The sequence below is a fragment of the Vombatus ursinus genome, unplaced genomic scaffold (genome assembly GCF_900497805.2).
Source record: "Vombatus ursinus unplaced genomic scaffold, bare-nosed wombat genome assembly UNPS02014809.1, whole genome shotgun sequence".
Taxonomy (NCBI): Eukaryota; Metazoa; Chordata; class Mammalia; order Diprotodontia; family Vombatidae; genus Vombatus; species Vombatus ursinus.
This window is the reverse complement of record NW_020954587.1, coordinates 18,355,680-18,367,829: the sequence shown is the minus strand read 5'-3', so window position 1 is coordinate 18,367,829 and position 12,150 is coordinate 18,355,680. Positions and strand designations below refer to the sequence as shown.

The 12,150-nt window shown below is 42.9% G+C and overlaps 1 protein-coding gene across 1 annotated transcript in view; it reads left to right on the top strand.

The window, feature by feature from the left end:
* Positions 1–1,222: 1,222 nt before the first annotated feature.
* Positions 1,223–12,150, top strand: part of ETS2 (ETS proto-oncogene 2, transcription factor) — a 34,643-nt gene continuing 23,715 nt past the window's right edge. Inside the window, exon 1 of the mRNA XM_027875602.1 lies at positions 1,223–1,303. The gene's annotated coding sequence lies outside the window, so the exon portion shown is untranslated. The remainder of the gene's footprint in view (positions 1,304–12,150) is intronic.

The window sequence follows — 12,150 nt, the reverse complement described above, 5'->3', positions numbered from 1 at the left end:
TGTGAAGACCACTAGCAGAGGCAGTAATTGCTTAAAGGAAACATCTGTCGAAAGTAGAATGTCGGACTTTTTTTTCATATTATGTCTCACGATCGATAAGGAAAGATGCAAGGATGCAAAGATAGAAGGGAGGAAGGGAGGAAGGGGGAAGGGAGGGGGGGAGGGAGGAAACAAGGGAGGAAAAAAGAAGGGTGTGGGAGGGGGATGGATGGTGGGAAGCAAGATGGACGGGAGGGGGAGGGGAGAAGATGGGGGAGGGGAAGGATGGAGGGGAGGGGGAAGAGAAGATGGGGAGGAGGGATGGAGGGGAGGGGGGACGGGAGAAGATGGGGGAGGAGGAGGGATGGAGGGGAGGGGAGACGGGTGAAGATGGGAGGGAAAGGATGGAGGGGAAGGGGCGAAGATGGGGGGAGGAGGAGGGATGGGGGAGGGGCGAAGATGGGGGGAGGGGCGAAGAGGGGGGAAGGAGGAGGGATGGAGGAGAGGGGGGAGGGGGAAGTATAGAAATTGATTTGTAGTTGTCAAGACCAGAGATAACACGTAGTCCAGCCGCCTCGATGGGCGCCGAAAGCAGCCCTGGAGGTTAAAAATGCCGGACGCGGCTCAGCGGCGCTGGGGCTCGAGCCGCGCTTCGGCCACGAAGGAGCAGGAAGGCACCAGAGACGCCATTGAGGTTCTGTGCTGAGCGAAGAGAACACAGGAGGGATCGACGACGCGGAGGACTCGAGGTTCTCAGTCTGGATTGAAGCAGAACAAGTGAAAGGATAAAGGAGAGGGGGATGGGGATGGGGAGAAGAGAAGGGAAAACGAGACAGCTATAGGAATCAGGAGAGAGGGAGATGATGAATCAGGAGAAAAGACCAGGGCGTGCAAGCAGGCCGAGGCGGAAGCCGCGGAGCTCCTCCCCTGCCCCTCCCCCTCCCTTGCTCCTCCCCTTGCCCCTCCCCCTCTCCTCCTCCTCCCCCCCTCCCCTTAGGAGCCGTAGGAGTAGGTGACGATCGAGTTACTTCCTCCCGAGGCTGCGGAGCTGGGAGCGGGCGCAGCGGGGGCCGGGCTGCCATTTCAGGGCCAACGCCGAGAGCTGGACGTACTCCTTCCCTTCTGGTGGTGACCCGCCCGCCCCCGCCTCGCCTCCCGCCTCCGCCGCCGCCTCCTCCCCCGCCGAGGCTGCTTCTCCGCGGGTCTCGGATCGTGCTGCGTGGTGGCTCCGGAGCCTCTGGGGAGCCCCCAGGTTTTTGAGGCAGGGCTGTCCCGGTTCTGACGACCGCGGCCTGCGCTGGAACCTCTCTGCCCCGCGGCCCAGGTGAGTAAGCGCGAGCCGCTGCCGCCTCCCTGCCCGCGGCGAGGGGAGGGGCATTACTCCCGGGGCAGCAAGGGGCGCTGGAGCCCGGGGCCGGACAGCCTGCGCCGGAGCCCGGGAAAAGCTTCGGAATGCTCGGGCGTCCGCGACGGCTCCTGCCCCTCCGCCTCCCGGCCGACCCCCGGGCAGCGACAGAGGGAGGGGGAAAGCGGGGCCTGGCACCCCACCAGACGGGAACGGAAGTGGGGTGATTGTGGTAGGGGGTGCTGGGGGCCGGAAAAGAGCTCTTCTACGGCTGGAAACTGCCTGGCTCCCGAGCTGCTTCCAGCTGTGCTGGGGGGGGTGCCAAGGCACCCCCCCTTCCCCGCACCCCTCCTCCTCCCCCGCACCCCTCCTACCCTGTCCCCCGCACTTATCCTCCCCCTCCGCACCCCTTCTTCCCCTTCTCCTCTCCTCCACCTTCCTCCGCACTCCATACACCCCCGCACCCCTCCTCTCCCGTTCCTCCGTCCCCCGCACCCCTCCCCACTGCTGCGTTTCCTAGAAGAGTGGCGTAAATTCGCTTCCTCCTCGCTCTCTCCCAGGGTCCCACCTCTAGACTGGGAAGGCCCTCGAAAAATAATGAGACATGGGGTGGACCCGATCCGCGTGACACTTCCCAGTGTAGCGCCTAGGTGACCAGTGACCAGACAATTAAAATAATGACCCTTCACCTCCCTCCTCACCCCGCAGCCTGACTTCGCTGCTTTTCTGGGTTTCCTTCAGAAAGCTCGGCTCAAACCTCAGGAGCCTCCCCCGAGACCCTGAACTTGGAGATTACTTCCACCTTAGGTGCGAGCATCTCGGTGTGCGGGGCACCGCCATTAGAAGGGGTGCTCCTTGAGGGCAGGACCCGCTTTCCCCGGCTTTTTTGTATCTGTCCCTGACGCTTGGCGCGGGGCGCGTCACCCCGTAAGTGCCTAATTAGTGCTTGTTGACCCACTGATCTCAAGGGGAAGTGGGGCACCAAAGCCTTGGTGTAACCCTGAAGGGTTTCATTCCCCGACGTTTTCCTCGGGTTTTATTTTATTTTTTTAAATGAGGGCTGCCCTTTAACGTTGTATTATTTCACATTATCCGTATAGATAACATTTTTTTAAAATGCTCAGAAGGGAGTGGGGAAGATAAGGAATCTATGATCTCTAGAGCCTGGCTAAAAATGGGTTGCAATGGAGTGATTTTAGTCCCTGTTGTATTGGACTTGTTTCACGTAGTGCGATATGTACAAAGTCACTAGGTTGGTTTTTTTGTGGGGGGGGGCGGCGCGGAGAGGGTGGGGAAGGGTGCTGTCTTTTGTTTTATTTTGAGGAAATGCGAACCTATCGTGTATGGTACACCCTTTTTCTTTGGGATTTTCCCCAGTAGACTTGAAATGCAATACTTTATGTGGTGAAAGAATGAAAGAAGGTTAAAATAGCTTTTAATAATTTAGGAATTAATAAACCCATATCCCATCAGCCTTACCCATATTCATTCAATTAATCTACAAGCATTTATTAAGCCCCTACTCTGTACCTGACATTTTTAGGCACTGGGGAGATACAAATACAAGCACAAGGAATAAAACAGCCCTTACTTTGACATCTGACCCTCTTATTGTTTAGAATTAGACCGGATCAGAGCACTGCTATTACTGTGACGTCACAGGAAGAAAAATGCTTCCCGGATTTGGGAGGGGCGCAAGGCCAGGTTTTTTTTCCCCCCATTTTGATTTTGTTTTTAATGCACTAAATCGATATGACTTTCCATAAACATGCTACATGCCAGAATTACTCTCAGCCCCCTCCACCACGCTCAGACTTTATAATTCACAAAAGTTTGCTTTCTTTACTTACAGGTCCAGGTCATTGCCCAAAGAAGCCGAGCAAAACCTGGGCCCGAGTTAATCAGTGTCTGAACCTGTCTTCCCTGCTTAATTCCACCCACACTCCCAGAGAACAGGCTGACTGGGGAAGGGAGCTAGTGAGGAGCAAAAGAGGAGCACAAAACCTCTTTCGATTTACTAATGTTACTCTATTTCTAAGAGCCACCCATTCCATTTAAACTCTCAGTACTTGGGCCAGGCACAAACCATTTCCTCAGGCTGGGAATGGTAGCCTATGAGTGGAGAGTGTTTTCTTTTCAACAGTGAGACTTTTTAATGTTAATCTGGGCTAAATTTCAGGTTAGGATGTTTTTCCAGTTAGGCTTTCCTTGAAAACACTTCAGCACCCTTCCTTACCATCCCCCAACCAAAAAAACAAGGGTCACATACCACACCAACCACGGTACTAATTAGAAAATGCAAACTCAGTGTTGGAGTATCAGTGGGGAGGAGGACTGGTGGACTGGTGTCATCTTATTTTAAGATAGTACTTTTTACACACTACACTATATGACACATCCAGTATAGCAGACACTAAAATCACTTTAGATATAGTCGATTTTAAAGTTGAAAATGAGAAGTCCACTTTGAAGAAAGGAAGCAATTTATTCTAATTCACCAGTAGGTCTTGGTTAATTTACATAAGTGAAATAACAGGATTTGAGTTGAGAGGACTTTAGTCTCAATCCTCAAACTGTTATTTACTATCTTGAACAACCTTGTAAGAATCATTTTTTCTGGGCATCATTCTCCTTAACTGGATGTGGTGTCTGGATCTTCCAGCTTCTTCCCTTCCCGATCTAGCTTTTTTTTTTTTGGGGGGGGGCTAGGCAGTGGGGTTAAGTGACTTGCCCAGGGTCACACAGCTAGTAAGTGTTATGTGTCTGAGGTCGCATTTGAACTCAAGTCCTCCTGAATCCAGGGCAGGTGCTCTATCCACCCAATCTAGCATTCTTATGGACACTTTGTTTTTCCATTTTCTCTCCCCCCTTTTTGGAGATGAAGAGGGAGGCTTCTTAAGTTTTAGCTTTATGCTAGATTTTTTTCAGCTTTATAGACTGAGATAGAATGAATCTGAAAGTGTGTTTCTGGCTATTAATACAAATACTAGGAGAAAAATCTCCCTACCCACTCCTAGGTAAAGAGCTATAATTACTAACTACAAAACAATTCTTTTGTTGTTCAGCTCTTAATGAGTTTTGTAAAACCATGCAGAATCAAAGTGTCCTAGGAAATATTTTCAGGTAGACATAACCAATCAGATTGCTTTTTTTTTCACCTAATGTAGCTTGTTAAAATATAACACACATCAAGTATCACCACATAAATCAATTTTTGTTGCTGTATTGATAATTGCTTTTACCTACCCCCCAAAAAAGAAAAGATAGAAAATGTGTTAATAGTTGAAAATAATTACATTTTAAAGCAGGGGAACAAATGATATTGAACAGTATTGAATGTACAGTTATATAAGATTAATATTTATTTTTACTGAGTATATTCGAAAGCATAATGTAGCCTTAAGTTTAGGTGAAATGAGCCATGAAAATGAGATATTTAGCATAGAACATAACATACCTCCATTACTTTGTCACAGTATTACTTATTTGCAATAAACTTTAATTTAGGAGATTTATTACACTGATCTGTCTTGAGAATACTGATAACACACATAAATTTCACTTGTGTAGATTAATCATGATCTACTGGTTAATTAGAATAAAGTGCTTCCTTTCTTCAAAGTGCATTTCTCATTTTTAACTTCATATGAGCCAGTGCGTTATTATCTGAAATGTTTTGAATAAAAGCCTAACTGGAAAAACATTCTACCCTGAAATTTAACTCAGACAAACATTTAAAAGTGTCATTATTGAAAAGAAAACACACCACCCAAGGCCTCTCCACCCACTCAAAATAGTCCTGCTTATGCCATTCACCATTCATAGGCTATCATTCCCATCTTGAGGAAATGGCTGGTGTCTTTGCTTAAGTACTAGTAACTAGATTGAATGGCTCTTGGAAACAGAAAAATTAGTAAATCAAAAGAGTTTCAAATGGAATGGTAAAAATTAATTTTAAGTTAATGAAAAAGTCAAAGCCACAGCATTTCATTTTGACTAATCTCCTTTCCAAGGGAGAGAGGTTACCTTCAGTCTAAGTAAGCTCCCTCACCTAGCTAACCCGCATATTCTGGGAGTGTGGGTGGAACTAAGCAGGGCAGACAGGTTCAGACACTGATTAACTGGGGCCCAGGTTTTGCGTGGCTTCTTTGGGCAGTGACCTTGAGCTGGGGTTCCAGATAAAGCAAAAAGGCAACTGTTAAACCAGTTGAAGCAAAGTAAAGTTTTGTGAGTTAATAGAGTCTAGGGGACGGGAGGGGGAACTGAGAGAGAGGAACTCTAGCACTTGGCATGTTTGTGGAAAATTATATTCATTCAGTTCATGCAACTAAGCTAGTGAGAATACAAATAAATACTTGTCATTCAAAATATCTATTTTAAATAGTCTCTTTTTAAGGCTTTCCTGCTTAATCAACATGTGACATAAGAACATTTATACGAAATAGCAAAATCCTTCAATTTGGAGATACTTAATAGAATAAGGAATAATCAGTAGGAATATAGCTTAATAATATTCTACTTGTACTGTGTATCAATCCCATGGTGGAAAAATGCCCTACTGTACTTGTAATAAATATGAATTCTGGATTAAACTTGACAGAGACAATCTGGGCTGCCAAATGTATGTTTTGATTAAATTTTGCTACTTCTAATTTGAAACTGATACATTTTCAATATGCATTTTTTAAACCATTTTCTGCTTTGTTTTAACTGTGGTCAGTAGGTTGTTAGTGATTTAAACCTGGAGCATCGTATTCAGTTCAGGAAGCTACAATGGAGAGTGTCCAGAGAAAGGCAATCAAGGTAGTGAAGGATCTTGATTACTTGTCATATGAAGATCCATAGGCAGGTTTTGAGCTTGCTGGAGGGAAAAGAAAACAAAATGATACGGGAGAAGACACGATAGTTCTGTTCAGTTTGAAGGACAGACGTGGAGGAGGTATTAAACTCGATCCGATGTCAGGAAAAACAAAACTTCCTAACAGTTTGAACTGTCGAGAATTAGAATAGCTTGCTTCAAGAGGTGGTAGGTTTCCCCACCTTGGAGGCCTTCTAGAAGAGGTCAGATGACCCTTTGTCAGTGTTGGGGGGAATGCCTTCATGTGTGGGTTGGACTCAATGGCTACTGAGGTCCCTACCAACTTTCAAATTTATAATTCCGCGAACTAAGACTTTGGGAAGCTTGACACATCTTCTGGATCCCTGTCATCCACATCTAGTATAGCAGATGTACTCTAATGATAGTGCTGTTCATGAAGAAAATCCAAGAAATAAACTGAAAAGACTATGAAAAATAAATTGAGAACATGCTATATGTAGGTTTAGATATGCAGAGAAATTCGAATGAATCCTACTTCTGAAGTCCATGGCCACGTGAACTTGGGCACGTCATTAAATTTCTCTTGAGTCTTAATTTCTTTATCTGTAAATTGAGATTAATAATACCTATGGCATCTGCTTCACAAGACTGTGGTCAGGCTCCAATGAGATAATGCACTGAGGCGTTTTGCAAATCTTAAAGTACTATATAATTGCCATGTAGCCCTCAGGAACATACTAATAATGCCTATTGTATTATAAGCAATTAGTGCTCTCCAATGTGGCAGAGGCTCTATCTCTACCAAAACTTTGAAGCAGAAGGAGGTTGAGTAATATTCCTTAGGGTGAATTATACTACTACTAACAATAATTCTAAGTAGTTGGAAATTAACCTAAGTATAAATATAGTCACAATTTAAGCTATTCATAAATTTGTGACATACTAGGGACAAAACGTTGTACTAGATGCTGAGGGGCATTTTTTGATACTTCCATGGCTCCATTATAGACATTCCTTCCATTTGTGTGTAGCCAAGTGATAAGGTTTTGGAGGTCTGTTAGGTTGAAAGTGAAGAAGGAGCACCCACTCCCTCATAGCTGACCCCCACCTTTGGAATATAGGTATATTTGGCCTTGTCCACTTACTCCCCATCTCCCAGCACTAGGACCTTCTAGTCATTTGACTCCTGTGGAGTGATTCCTCTGCATTTCTGTGGGGAAACAATGGGAAAGGAAGCATGACTCAACAATGTATAGGAAGAAAAACTCTTCCTCCTTGAAATTCCTGCAGAGGTTGTCTGTCTTCTCTGTTTATCTCTCATACTTTGCCAACCACCGCTTCTCCTGCCACCTGCCCCCTCCAATTTTACCTTCATAAATAATGAAATATACAGCCAAAACCAATTAGAATCAATCCTTTTTCTACTCAGTTAACTTTGGAACAGGAATACGGTATCCCTGAAAAAAACAAAAGAAAACATGAGAGGTCAGGGGGAATACATCATAACCATCAGCTTCAGCAGAATCAAATAGTCATTGTTTCTCATCTTGGTCCTTGATTAGCCTCCTGATAATGATAGTGTCAGTGAGTACTCCCTCCATCTCCTCAGCAATCCAAAAGTGAAAACCTCACCTTGAATTGCTTGTACTAAATTGCTAATCCTTGGTTTAAAAATTACACCTTTAGCTTCTTCACATTTCCCACCTGGGGTGGGGGAGAGGGGGTGTCAGAATTGTCCCTCTAAGACTTACAGTGTGCCTTTCATGCCAACCCAAATATACCAAGAATTACATACGAAACTATAATGTAATCTTTGTGGTTCTTATCCATGTCTTCCCAACTTAAGAATTTAGTCTCTTAAGGGAAGGTAGTATGTACATACATCACAAAACAAGGTAAAATTTCATATCTATATAAAAGATGACCTTGAGAGTTGAGAGGAAAGAGAGATTATTTGTAACTGGAGGGATCAGGATGTACTTCTTGGAGAAGTATGTAGAATTACCCTGCAATTTAGTTTTACCAAAATTTTCAGAGTGAGCTATTTTAGCCAAAGTTATAGAATCTTATGATACAGTTTCAGAACTCAAATTTTTAAAAAAAAAAGGGGGGATTGGTCGAAACACTGAAGTGCTCGCCTAATTCTGTGAACTTGAGCAAGTAACAGAACCACAGTGAATTTGATTCTCCCCTAATTTTAGAAATGTGTGTTCCTAGAACTGAAACTCTTATGTAGAAGTAAATCGATCACTTAATCAACAAATATTTAATAAATACCTGTAATGTGACAGGTACTATTCTTGCCCATGAGAATACAAAGACTAAATAGTACCTGCCTTCAAAGGAGAAAACAGCATGTATACATAAGTAGATAATAGTGGTGTTATATGTCTTAGGGGAAAGATCAGTGGTAATGCTTCTGTCAGGGCATATCAACACATTTAGTCCATGCTCTGTGCAGCACATACAAAATAGAGTGATAGGGACTAGACCTGTGATTTAATTGGTTTGAGGAACCCCACAGTGAGAAAACTTCATTTACCGATGCAGAATGTCATCTTCTCTGCAATTTATGGTCTTACAGAGTTGCTTAGAATAGAGTGTCAGTGAGTTCTGTTTTGGATACACTGAGTTTGAGGTACCTATGGACCATTCATTTGGAAACAACCAACTGTGAATACTAAGCCAGTAACACTCCCATGCAGGCAAGAATTGGATTAAAATGTAGTGGGGAAATATTTAATAAAATAAATCAAGATACAGTAGAACATAGATAATGTTAACATGTGATTTTCTAAGTCAACATGCAGCTTCAGGAATCCGAGGTTTAATGGCCCACATTTCTATTTGAGTTTGACACCACTGGTCTAGGGCCCTTTGACTGAAGGGTCTCACTTGAGGACCATGTGTGGACTCGAGGCCAAAGGTTCCTCCTCCCCCCAACCTCAACCCACCTCTTTTTGACTTTGAGGCCAACTCTAACTATCATGTCATACTGCCTCTCTGAATGTAAATATAATATAAAGTATATTTATATGTAAATATAAAACATATGCCAAGTAAATACAAAGTAATTTGGCAGGGGGTGGAGGAGGCATTAGCAACTAAGGGAATAAGGAAAGTCTTCATGGAGATGGATCTTGAGCTGAAATTGAAGGAAACTTGGATTCTAAGAAGTGAAAGTGAGGTGGAGATACAGTTCGAACTTGGGGGAGATCTTCTATAAAGGCGGAGAGGCCAGAGTTGGAATGTCATATGAGAAATAGCAAGAAGGCTAGTTTGATTAGAAGGTAAAGTATGCCAATATATATCATACATGTGGAAAGGTAGACTGGAGCCAGATTGTAAATGGCTTTAAGTACCCAATAGAGAAGTTTTAGTTAATCCTAAAAGCAGTAGGTAGCTACTGAATCTTTTTTAAGCTGGGAAGTAATATAGTCAGACCTTCCCCTTAGTAATATCTTGTTGACAGCTGTGTGGAGGATGGATTGGAAAGATGAGAGACTTGAAGCAGGGAAACCAATGAGAACATTATTGTAATTGTCCAGGCATAAAATGATGAGGGTCTGAACCAGATTGATGGCCTTGTGAGTACAAGGTTGGTGATAGGTGTGAGAAATATCATGGAGGTCGAATCAAATGGAATTGGCAACTAACTGGATTTGTGGGGAGAGGGAAGAGTTGAGGTTCTGCTGAGGTTTCAAACCTGGATAAATAGGACAGTGGTAGTTGTTACTGTTCAGTCATGTCTGACTCTTCGTGACCCCATGGACCTTAATGTACCAGGTCTTTCTATCCTCCATTATCTCTCAGTCTGTCCAAGTTCTTGTTCGTTGTTTCCATGACACTATCTATCCATCTCATGTTCTGCCAGTCCCCTTTTTCTTTTGCCTTCAGTTTTTCCCACCATGAGGGTCTTTTTCAATGAATCCCATCTTCTCATCATGTGGCCAAAGTATTTAAGCTTCAGCTTCAGTATTTGACCTTCCAGTGAACAGCCTGAATTAATTTCTTTAAGTATTGACTGATTTGATCTCCTTATTGTCCAAGGGACTCTCAAAAGTCTGCTCCAACACCACAATTCAAAAGCATTGATTCTGTGGCACCCAACTTTCCCTATATTCCAATTCTCACAGTCATACATTGCTACTGGAACAACCATAACTTTTACCATATAGACCTTTGTCAGCATGGTGATGTCTCTCTCTGCTTTTTAGTATGCTGTCCAGATTGGCCATAGCTTTCCTTCCAAAGAGCAAGTGTCTTTTAATTTCATGGCTACAGTCACCATCCACAGTGATCTTTGAGCCCCAAAATATAAAATCTGACATTGCTTCCATTTCTTTTCCCTCTATTTGCCAGAAAGTGATAGAACCAGTTGCCAAAATCTTTGTGGTTTTCTTGTTTTTGTTTTAATGTTAAGCTTCAAGGACAGTGGTGCCCTAGGCAAAAACAGGGAAGTTCAGAAGAGGGGTAGGTTCTAAGAAAACAGTGAGTTCTGTTTTGGGGTACCTGTGGTCCATTCAGTTTGAAATAACCAATTGGAAATAGTGGCACAGGACTGGAGCTCAGAAGAGACTTGTAAAGATACAGAGATCTGAATGTCATCTTCATAGAGATGATAATTGAACATGAGAACTGATGAAATCACCAAGAGCAAGTAGATCAAGAGAAAAGAGAAGAGGGCCCAAGAAAGTACCTTGTGTAGATCTAAAAAGGATGATTTTAATTTGGAAGACTTAGATTTAATTCCTGACTCTCTCATTTACTGACCGTTTAATCTTTCTGAACTTCATTTTTTTATTTGTAAAGAAGAGATAATATGCTGATACTAGGGTTATAAGGTTAAAATGAAATAATGTGTAGATGTCTCCAAATATATACTAGGGCTATGTAAACTAAAGAATTATACACGCATAAATTGTTATCATTGTGCTTCCTTCCTACATTTCTTCCTTCCTTAATCTGGGCCCAAGGAGAGCCTCACCTCCCACGGCTGATTGGCCTTCCGGGTCTGCAGCCGACAAAACTTTTATGAATCACTTTACAAGTACTGTAAAGCTAGAGCTGAAGCCGCAGCTGTCTGTCTAGAAGAAAGTTCAGCGACTGATTTGATCTTCACCTGAAGTCATAATCCCACAGACCAAAACCAGCAGTTTGAAAATTTGTTTATCGTTGAATCCATTTCCTTATATCTGAATGGCAGTTTTACACACTGACCTTCAGCATATTTAGCTCAGCTAGATGAGCATAGTCTGACCCTTTCCTTATCTCTACCTGTTGAAATCTTTGTCTTCAAGGATCAACTAAGGTGCCACTTTTATCCATAAACCCTTCCCTGATCTTCCTTCTAGCTGAAAATAATCTGCTTCTTAAGTATTCCTAGAATCTTTTCTGACATTCTCCATTGCTTCTATCACATTCTGCCTTGAGACAGATTTATTTATTCTACAATTCTTTGAGGACATAGTCTGTGTCACATATCATCTTTGTATTTCCAGCAACTGATAAGATGTCTTACATGTATTTAAGGAATGTAATTGAATTGAATTTCTCCATACCTCTCTGGCTACTTTTTTAATTTGGGTAAAGTAAGCACAGCTGAGATTAGAAGTACGCTCCCAGAATCATCCAGAAAGTAATCCTGAGGTTCTTTCCCCTCCTTTTTCCTTCCCTCCAGATAGTTTACAGTAGAAACTCCCTTAACTCAGTTGTGCCCAGATAAAAAAGACATTTCCATAAGGTCTTTAATAGGACTCAATAAATAAAATTAAAATTGTCACTCTTTTTAAAAATTAAATAAACTACTTCTTTGCCATGTATAGTGAGAAATGTATTAATCTTAAGCTCCATTAGGAAAAAAAAAAGTCTTTTAAATGAGGCTTTTCAGCATTTTTGAATTATATGTTCTGCTATAGAATACAGTACTCTTCACATAATAAGTGCTTGTTAAATGATGTTTGTTAAATGAGTATTGAATAAAAGTTATTACAGTACTAGAATTGTG